Genomic DNA, 10,002 nt, shown 5'->3' with positions numbered 1-10,002 from the left:
ATAGGTGTTTTGTACCACTTTTACCTCATCCAAAGCATGTAGAACACAAAGATGAAACGTTTTTTTATTGTGCTACATTGTTTCTTGTTTTTCTGAGAATGTAATCTGTGTTGTTGTTGTCATCTGTTCTATAGGTGGTCTTATCCATTGGTATGGGACCACTGACTCCTGGTACAGATACAATATGTATTGTATTCTACAGAAAGCATTGGTTTTGTCAAAGCAACTTCTGTTAAAGGCTGGTATTGTTACTATTACAGACACGCTTCTTGTTTAATCTCTATCTGAAAACCAAAGGTGTCTATGGCAGCATAAATATGTACATAGTCACACGTGCCACTACTAATCCAAACCAAGCCACTTATGAACTAAACCAAAGGCAGTCTAAGGCAGCAGGTCTATTCATATAATTCCTAAGACTTCTGGGCATGAAACCATGTCAAAGCTGGCTTTATGTATTCATTTACTCTGTCTTTGTACAACAAGTTTCTCTGTTCTACTAAATATTTGTTCAATTATATATATTTTTCTCCGTCTTCAACATGCTTTACTGAGAGACTCCAAAGTTCAATTCCTCAGAGCTTGTGTTCAGGAGTTTCTTGATCCGTGTGGTTCTCGCTGCACCACCACGTGATTCAACACAATGTCATGATTCAGAGTCCACTGGTTAACCTGCAGTCTCTTAATGTACAGATATGAGTGTCATCTTTATAAAGATCTTTTCATTAAACTTGATTGGAAAGAACTAAATGTTTTTATTTTGTGGTGTGTGTGTGTGTGTCGGGGGGATTTGTCACTGGTGGTTATTGATGGGGTGCTGGAGAGGGCAGAAAGGGGGAGGGGAAGGGTCCAGACTAGGGGGGCCCTGTTCCAGTTGGGCATGGTTGAAGGGTGGGTTGGGGTTGGGGGAGGGGGCATGGGGCAATGTCTACCATCTGTCTATTGTGCCCAAGTCAAATAGGCTTTCCTTCAGCAGACTGATCTCTCCCCAGCCAGCCAGCCAGCCCTCTTAGGTCCATTATCACCAGGATGGGGTGAATGCTACCCGCGATATAATCAACCTAGCCCGCCTCTCATCTTCTTTGTGATTAGAGTTGGAGAATTGGTCTGAAAGTAGTAGTGCACTTCAATGTTTCATTAGATGTTTTCAGTGGAGAGAATGGCTGTCGTTTTGGTCATAGCCTGCCTGTTTGTCTTGGTGTAAACCCTGTGCACCCCACTTAGCTACTCCCCCAACACACACCCTTGCCCCTGTGTCATGTAAGCTAGTTTTACACTGTAAACAATATAAATGTAAACAAACACTGTACAGCCTCAAAACATGGTTAATACTATAATTGTGACAAATGTGATACCACTTTTGTCAAATTGATGTCAAAAGTTGAATTGTTTTACATAACCCTTTACCTAATTCTCCTAACCTGCTGTGTAAGTTCTTAACCTGCTGCGAAATGTTTTGCCAAAAGCTGTATCCCTTCTAAACAACTTTGCCCCTGGGGGAGCAGAGTGGTTGATAATGTGAGGCCCATTTTAAGCCCCTCCCCTCCTGGTGTCACATGCCAGTTGACCCTTGAATGGGTCAAGGTTCAACACAATAGGTTGCATTTTGTTTCTAACCCCTCCCTCCCTACGTCCTCCTTTCATAGCTGTCGTGACCAAATATGGCAGCAAGCAGGGATACGTAATTAGATGCATTTCAATCTGAGGGTCGGCGTGAAGGGATTTACATTTTGGTGGGACAGGCTGCTGGTTGGAGGGGGGTTTGTGGTGCTGAATCCAGAAAAGAGCAGTTCAAGCTTGAATCCTTAATTGAAACATAACAAAGTGGCCACCTTGCCTCTGTTTTGGTAAAGAGCTGAGGGATGTGCCTGGAGAAATGTAACCACTCTCAAATATATAGACAGAGTTATGGATGCAAGGACTGACCATCCATGATATCACAATTATAGTATTAACCATGTTTTGAGGCTGTACAGTGTTTGTTTACATTTATATTGTTTACAGTGTAAAACTAGCTTATATTCTGGGTTCTGATGGGGTACAACAGTTGAACTAAGCTCAAGGCATTTCTAACTTATATTCTTCAAGAATCTATGGGTATATAATTAATTTATAAGTCCAAAAATGTATGCAATAAAGGATTCTAGTTTTAATGGCCTGCGCGAACTTGCCTTTGTTTTGGTCATCAAGAGCCCTGTTGGTTGAACTGTTGAGCTTGTTCCTCAGCTACTTGGAGATTAGGGTTTAAGGAGGTTATGTAGAAGTAACAACCTCTCACTCTAGTCGTAGTGGGCAGAAAGATGTGTGTGTACGGTTGGGGGGGGGGGGGGGTCTCTGACTTCACAGCTGCCCTGAGGACTGAAAGGGCCTCTGCCCCCACACACACAGCCCCCCCCCCCCACCTCAGTACCCAAGCCCACCACTGAAGGACAAAGAGGGTTGGTCGGGCATCTGGGGTTAGGGTGGGTGGAGGTCCTCAGTGGGCAACAAAAGGATGAAGGGAGAAACAGAAGGATGGAGAGAGCGGCGGACAAGAACTCATAACATCTGCTGCTTTCTTTATGTTCTAATGGTTTGTGGATAGTGTGTAGACAGTCATGCCCATTGTCAACTAGATGAGGTTGTTTGATTGCCTATGCACTCGACAAGGATCACATCCAATCTCGAAAACCCACAACTCTGAATGAACAAAAAACTGTTCTTAAAGGCCCAGTGCAGTCAAAAACGTGTGTGTGTATATATATATATATATATATATATATATATATATACTGAACAAAAATATAGACACAACATGTAAAGTGTTGGTCCCATGTTTCATGGGCTGAAATAAAATATCCCCAACATTTTTCATACGCAATAAAAGCTTACTTCTCTCAAATGTTGTACAAACTTGTTTACATCCCCGTTAGTGAGCATTTCTCCTTTGCCAAGATACTCCATCCACCTGACAGGTGTGACATATCAAGAAGCTCATTAAACAGCATGGTCATTACACAGGTGCACCTTGTGCTGGTGACAAAAGTCCACTCTAAAATGTGTAGTTTTGTCACACAACACAATGCCGCAGATGTCTCAAGTTTTGAGGGAGTATGCAATTGGCTTGTGATTGCCGCAATGTCCACCAGTGCTGTTGCCAAAGAATTGAATGAGAATTTGTCTACGATAAGCCGCATCCAATGTCATTGTAGAGAATTTTGCAGTACATTTAACCGGTCTCACAACCGCAGACCATGTGCAACCAAGCCAGCCCAGGACCTCCACATCTGACTTCTTCAGTTGCGGGATCATCTGAGACAAAGCCACACGGACAGCTGATGAAACGGTTTGCACAACTGAAGAATTTCTGCACAATTTGTCAGAAACTGTCTCAGGGAAGTTCTTCTGCATGCTTGTCACCCTCACTAGGGTCTGGTGATTAGGGCCTAATTTATTTATTTGAATTGACTGTAATTCAGTAAAATCTTTGAAATTGTTGCATGTTGTGTTTATATTTTGTTCAGTGTATATTTCCACTAATGAGAATGGAATAATACTGTGAAATTGTGAAAATTATGATAATGCTGAAATTTCAGCCAGCTTTGAAAACACTCACAGTAAGGTACTTAATTGTTACCTAGAAATGATTTGATTTTGAGATTTTTTTTAAATGGCTGCAATGGACCTTTAAAGTGAGCTGACTGACAGAGCCAGGTCAAACATTTATTTTAAATAACTGGTACACACACTTCCCCAGAGTGTTCCTCCTACTCTATATAATATATGTTTAAAGATGTGTTGTTTATTTGATGTATTGCTAAATTAAAAATGTTCAATATAATAAGTAATAAACTTGAGTTCTTACAGATTTTTTTTTGTGGTGAAGACTGACTTCAAAGAGACCACATTCAAGTCCTCCATCCCCCACTTAGTCTGAATGGAGACATTGGATCAGCATTCTTGTCGCATCTCCTGTTAGTATATTTTATGTAGGGAAGCTAATGATCCATCATGTATGACATTCCTGGGAGTGGGTAAACTTGTATTTTTTATTAGCATAGCATTTTTGTATGTTTTCTATAGTTGTGCTTGAAAATGTATCAATTTACCAATTCGGCCACTTGGAGGCCACTTGGGTACATTTGGGAAAGTCGTGAAAGACACCTGGGTGACTTCATACTAAATGTCATGTAGGTTGCTCATTCTTGAAGTTATCAGTCTGACACTTTGCACATACACTGTTGCCCTCTTGTGGACAACATCTAAATGACCTCCAGCTTCCTAGCTGAATGTGTGGCATTTCTATTTCATGTCAAAGATAATGCAACAAAAATAGAAAACATAATTTTTATTTGTATTATCTTTTACCAGATCTATTGTGTTATGTTCTCCTACATTCATTTCACATTTCCACAAACTTCAAATTGTTTCCTTTCAAATTGTTGCAACCCCTATTACTAGCCTGTTCAACCTCTCTTTCGTATAGTCTGAGATTCCCAAAGATTGGAAAGCTGTCGCGGTCATCCCTCTCTTCAAAGAGGGTGACACTCTAGACACAAACTGCTACAGACCTATATCTATCCTACCCTGTCTTTTTAAGGTCTTCGAAAGCCAGGTTAACAAACAGATTACCGACCATTTCCTATGTCCTAAACGACATCATAACCGCCATCGATAAGAGACATTACTGTGCAGCCATATTCATCAACCTGGCCAAGGCTTTAGACTCTGTCAATCACATCATTCTTATTGGCAGACTCGACAGCCTTGGTTTCTCAAATGATTGCTTCGCCTGGTTTACCAACTACTTCGCAGACAGAGTTCAGTGTGTCAAATCGGAGGGCCTGTTGTCCGGACCTCTGGTAGTCTATGGGGGTGCCACAGGGTTCAATTCTCAGGCCGACTCTCTTCTCTGTATACAACAATGATGTTGCTCTTGCTGCTGGTGATTCTCTGATCCACCTCTACGCAGACGACACCATTCTGTATACTTCTGGCCCCTCTTCGGACACTGTGTTCACTAACCTCCAGACGAGCTTCAATGCCATACAACACTCCTTCCGTGGCCTCCAACTGCTCTTAAACGCAAGTAAAACTAAATGCATGCTATTCAATCGATCACTGCCTGCACCCGCTTGCCCGTCCAGCATCACTACTCTGGACGGCTCTGACTTAGGATTCGTGGATGACTACAAATACCTGGGTGTCTGGTTAGACTGTAAACTCTCCTTCCAGACTAACATTAAGCATCTACAATCAAAAAATACATCTAGAATCGGCTTCCTATATCGCAACAAAGCATCCTTCACTCATGCTGCCAAACATACCCTTGTAAAACTGACCATCCTACCGATCCTTGACTTCGGTGATGTCATCTATAAAATAGCCTCCAACACTCTCCTCAACAAACTGGATGCAGTCTATCACAGTGCCATCCATTTTGTCACCAAAGCCCCATCCACTACCCACCATTGCGACCTGTACGCTCTTGTTGGTTGGCCCTCGCTTCATACTCGTCGCCAAACCCACTGGCTACAGGTTATCTACAAGTCTCTGCTAGGTCCATGCCTTATCTCAGCTCACTGGTCACCATTGCAGCACCCACTCTTAGCGCGCTCTCCAGCAGGTATATCTCACTGGTCAACCCCAAAGCCAATTCCTCCTTTGGTCGTCTTTCCTTCCTGCTGCCAATGACTGGAACGAACTGCAAAAATCTATGAAGCTGGAGACTCATATCTCCCTCACTAGCTTTAAGCACCAGCTGTCAGAGCAGCTCACAGATCACTGTACCTTGTACATAGCCTATCTGTAAACAGCCCATCTATCTACCTACCTCATCCCCATACTGTATTTATTTATTGATTTAGCTTGCTCCTTTGCAACCCAGTATCTCTACTTGCACATTCATCTTCTGCACATCTACCATTCCAGTGTTTAATTGCTATATTGTAATTACTTCACCACCATGGCCTATTTATTGCCTTAACTTACCTCATTTGCACTCTTTTGTTCTACTGTATTATTGACTGTATGTTTTGTTTATTCCATGTGTAACTCTGTGTTGTTGTATGTGTCGAATTGCTATGCTTTATCTTGGCCAGGTCGCAGTTGCAAATGAGAACTTGTTCTCAACTGGCCTACCTAGTTAAATAGAGCTACAGATTTGAGCTACAGATTTGGGTATTTTAGGCAGAAATGAAAAAGAAGGGCCTGATCCCTGAGGTTTAATGCATACTTTTAAATTATATTATGTGAGATAAAAATGTAATATGAAAAAATATGATACTTTTTTCTTAATTTATCATTTTTTGCAATGTTACTGTCCCCAATACTACAAAAAAATACTTAAATACATGACATGTTGTCCTTGAAAAATGTAATTGAAATACTGTAGAATTACATTCATTCCTGTGGAGGACGCAAGCTTCTTCAGGGGAGTATCCGGTGTCCTCAAAGCCTCTCATAGAGCTTGCCAGTTGTAGTCCTAAAAACGGAAATTAGTTAGCTCTGGTTCGTTCAGCCGTTGCTATAGGGAAACTGAATGGGGAAAGAATAGGGTTTTGGGATAAACGCCAAAAATAGGAGATCTTAAATGTTTTGTTCAATTAGATAATATCAGTCAGCTAATATGACCTTTATGAATTAGGAAGCCTGTATGTGCTTTATGTATGTAGCCTGTATGTATGTTAGCTGCTGAAGATTATCTCATAGAACCAAACCTATAAAATATCCTTATTTTCGGCTTTAATCTAATAAACCTTTATTATCTACAGCCTCTTTATTACTTGATATCCCGACCACTGGTCACATTTTCAATGCTTGTCCTGTACAATCAGCAATGGCGCTGGTCCAATGAATGTGTTTATTTTCGAAAGCTCCCCCTGGAATAATGGTCAAAGAAAATACAGGTTAACAGTGCATGTCTACGTAACACAATGGGGGTGATGAGACAACAGGGCCCAACTCATTTTCAATGGAGGTAAGCGAAGTGTGGAGGTTCATGTAATGCTAAACAATCTGATGATCTAATACACTATTTCAAATGTAACAATCTGTTAGTTGGTGACCAACCTTTGTTGTGTTTTTGCTGGTGACCAGCCTTCGCTGTGTTTTGGACACTGGTGAGCAGCATTAGATAGCGTTAGTGATGCGCAGGTTGACTCATATATCCATACATGTATTAACATATCTTATTGCTACTTCGAGGTGCTTCTACGCTTTAGAGAGATATTGTAGCGTGCCCAAATGCATGCCAATTGCCAAAAGCTTTTGGAACTTGGGCAGAAAAACGTAGACCCACTGAGGAAAAAAGGACAATGAGTTTAATTCAATAAGGGGGGAATTCCGACCCGAGTTAAGTGCCTAAATGGAACGTAATTACCCTTTTATGCACTTTTGTCTCTACTCATATTTGACCTTGAATCTAAGCATGAGCATAGCATGCTATTCAAATGCTGGCCTTATAACCTTGCAGGGATGAAATCTGGAGACCCAAGCTATAGGCTTGCACATAAAAGTGAATTACTCAGGCTTTAGGAAAGGCAACCAACTACAGAGATTGATGGGGAGGGGAGCAGGAGAGGAGGGGAACCCACGTACCCCAGTTCAATAAACCAGGCTTCAGTCACCCACTTGGCTTCAGTCATCTCCGAGATTGAACGGGTGACAGATCCAGCTATGACCTCCTACTTGTCAGACCTCTCACACTGGGCAGAAAGGGGTTCTGGAATGGACTGCTGGCGCAGCTTTCCCACATATGGCGCTGGATCAAGGTTGACCTGTTAAAGAGGAGATCCAGGAGCCTGTCTACATAGCCTGTAATGTTTTTGAAAAAGGACATGTTTGTTAAATGGATAATGAATTGAATTTCCTTTGATTTACTGTTATGATGCTATCAAATTGTTTATGTAGGGATCTACTCATTCTACAATGTGTTTTCAGGTATTTTTTATGTACTCCATTTGAAATATACACTATTTGGTTGTGTACTTTTTGGTGAAACTTTGAAATGTTTGTATTTGGAATGTGTGTGCCTGAAAAGCTTAATTGATTTCACAGCATATCCCCCCCCCCCCCCCCCCCCCCCCCTTCTTTGCCTTGCGGAAAGCTGATTTTGTATCATCACAGCACGCTGGTTGCCTGGGAAGCTGTGCAGACAGAGTAGCTGTCTGTCATTACAGCTTGATGAAAGTATAAAGACAAAAGGAGATGGAATGTGAAATGATAACAATCAATTGAAATGTGCATGAAATAATTTTCGGTGCACCCTGTCCACCTGAAATGAAAAGCAGCCACTGCTGTCTGATGTCTTCATTCTTCAGAAAATTTGGGTCAACCTACTATTAACTGCATCCAAAGAGCATCCAATTTCATGAAAACATGATTTTCACTGTTCGGGATCTTTAATAGATTTTAATTTCCTTAAAACTGGTTAAACAGATGTCATCTGGAGATTTTGCAAGGAAAATCTTTCCCGTTTTTTTGTTGCTAGGCTTATTGCATTTTCTACACGGTCCCTAAACGGCTGCTGCGCGAGAGAAGCAGAGATGAAAGAAGAACGAGAAAACAAACTTTACCGATGTCAACTAGGTTGAAGCATTCATTCTATCGATATTTGACATTATTCTGGTGAGCAGGGGTTTATTTAGTCTTCTATGGCAACAAATCATGACAGAAGCGAAGCTGTGTATCTATAGACACATTGACTAACAAATAGCCTCCCAAAATGTCGGAAATTAAACAGAAACATAGACCTATCTAAAAGTCCTGTCAAAAAAAATCTTTCTCTGATTTGCATTTTGTGTATGTGGGGGGTTATTGTCGGGTGCGGGCCTCAGATTTTCACTTTATCACATATAGTCGGGCGCAAATTATCTTTATATAGCCTATATAAATAATTACAATAATAAAAACAATACAAAACACATAACATAAAACCCAGACAACATACAAAACTATATACAGGTGTCATCAGATCCGGAGGATCTGCAGAGGTCCTTCAAAGCTCTTCTGAACAGCACGGTCTTGAGCTGTGGTTTAACGAGAACATAGACTGCAGCCATAATAGTGTCTGGAAGTGCGTTCCATAGCCGCGGAGCCGCGCAACTGAAAGCCCTGTCACCCATAGTTTTTAGTCCGCTGCTGGGCTGCCGAAGGGAGACGGACCTGGAGGAGCAAAGGGTGCGTGTGGGGCAGGAGTGAACCAGTAGGCCAATATTGCCCAGAATGCTCCGATTCAAACTCGTAACCAGTAGGCCAATATTGCCCAGAATGCTCCGATTCAAACTCGGATTCACCTGCTCGACAAGCATTAGAATGTTAAAATATTTATTTGATCAGCAAATTAGTAATTCCTACTATGCCATACCGTTTCTGTCCCCAGGAAATATTACATCTTACTTAGTGTAAAATGTGGATTCTAAAATTATTTAAATATAAGGGCAGGTGTCATTTACTTTAAAAACACAAAAATGTGTCTCTAGAAAGGTAATTTTATGTATTTTGAAAACTGAATGTAGGCGTTTTTGCCATGTTCCCGGGTGTTATAGAGAGCAATAGGAATGTGTCTTTTTGTAGGCACTAACTCTTATAGTTTGTTGAAAAAATGGGAAAATACATGGAGTTTTGTAGGGCTTTTGGATAAACGCTTTAAATAAGGCCTGTGGTAAACCCAAGCATATGAGGTTTTATAGGCTTACGTTTTGTTCTATGAGATAATCTTGATCAGCTAATGTCACTGCTGAATTTTGAAGCATTTATGTAATCAAAGACACATAAAGGCTTCATAATTCATATCAACTGGGGGTGGGCAGGTAGCCTAGTGGCTAAGCGCCTCGGGCCAGCAACCGTAAGGTCGCTTGTTCAAATTGCCAGCAAGGTGGGAAATTATTGGTTATACAGTTGATCAAGGTAATTAACCCCCAACAACTGCTCCCTGGGTGCTGATGACATGGACCTTGATGAACTCAGCACCTCTCTAATTCAGAGGGGTTGGATTAAATGCACAAGATGCATTCAGTTGTG

This window comes from Oncorhynchus kisutch, linkage group LG6 (genome assembly GCF_002021735.2).
Source record: "Oncorhynchus kisutch isolate 150728-3 linkage group LG6, Okis_V2, whole genome shotgun sequence".
Taxonomy (NCBI): Eukaryota; Metazoa; Chordata; class Actinopteri; order Salmoniformes; family Salmonidae; genus Oncorhynchus; species Oncorhynchus kisutch.
This window is presented reverse-complemented; position numbering follows the sequence as displayed.